This window comes from Echinops telfairi, unplaced genomic scaffold (assembly GCF_000313985.2).
Source record: "Echinops telfairi isolate 266 unplaced genomic scaffold, ASM31398v2 ScPeMD7_3;HRSCAF=10, whole genome shotgun sequence".
Classification (NCBI taxonomy): domain Eukaryota; kingdom Metazoa; phylum Chordata; class Mammalia; order Afrosoricida; family Tenrecidae; genus Echinops; species Echinops telfairi.
Window position 1 is genome coordinate 28574589 of NW_022103899.1, and position 1381 is coordinate 28575969.

A 1381-nucleotide genomic window follows, 5' to 3' on the forward strand; every position below is an offset into this window, starting at 1 on the left:
CAAAATAATAATTTATAAATTATCAAGGGCTCATGAGGGAGAGGGGAGCAGGGAGGGAGGGGAAAAAAATGAGGACCTGATGCCGGGAGCTTAAGTGGAGAGCAAATGTTTTGAGAATGATGAGGGCAATGAATGTACAAATGTGTTTTACACAGTTGATGTATGTATGGATTGTGATAAGAGTTGTGTGAGCCACTAATAAAATGATTAAAACCTCCCCCCAAAAAAACAAAACAGAAAAAGAAAAAAAAAGAAATAATTGTTCTTAAGTTGGAGCTAGGATTTAGTGCAAGCCCAAACCCCATTCCTGGATCTGTATTTTTTAAAATTTCTATTAATTGGGAGTTCATACACACATCATATCATTCCATAGTTCACTCACATCAAGATGTTCTTAAACTGGGTTGTGGAAGGTAAAGAAATTAGTACTTTTGTCCAATAAGCTCTGGTGTCTTCCTAATGGAAATGGAGAGAGAGAAAAAAAAAAAAATCCTGACAGCAAACCAATTCACCCCACATGATGCAGATGGGGGAGGGAGGGACTATGTAGGGAGATCTGAGTAGAAAGGATCAAGGGAACAAACTGAACTGGTCTGGTGCCCAGAGTCTAAGTAACAGGGAAAAGTTACAGGGATGGACTCTTAGGAGTAAAGGGGCAAGGAGAGGAAATAGTCTATCTGGAGCTCAGTGAGACTGGACCAAAGAAGGGTCTCCAGTGAAAGGCACAATTACATCAGAACAGGTATGCAATATGGAGGAAACACTTTGAACTCTCTCTTTCTGTTATCTGATCTCCCATTGGGCAAATTTAAACGAAAACTGATAGGCAAAGTAGACTTGGGTGATGTAGTGCATAGTCCACAGGACTGGGCTGGGCAGGGCAGGGCAGGGAATGGAATGGAAGACTGGATTAGGGGTGGGTGGTCAAAAGAGAATCACTAGTATCTAAAGGCAAAAAAATTATCAAAGAATAGCATATTAACATTTTCCTATCTGAAAAAGAGCTAGTGTTCACCCCAGGGAGTTAACAAAACAAAACAACCCTATACCAACACACAGCATAATAAAATTTCAGAATACCATTTGCCAAAAGAAGCCCCTGACATTTCTAGAGAGGAAACCACAGGTCACGTACAAAGGATCAGAAATCAGACCACCACCCCCTCCGCCCCCCATATAAGCTACGTGCACAACTGCCCCTGCCCCCAGAAGAACTTACTTGAGAGGACGGCACTGAAGCTCCAGCTAGGGGAGAGAGGCATGTCTGATCAGAGCAAATGGGAGCAAATGAAGGGGGAGGAAGAGAGAGCGGAGCACATCCTGACCCACCAGGCCTGGAGGACAATATCCCCGCTCTGAACAGCCAATGGACAGAGTGGAC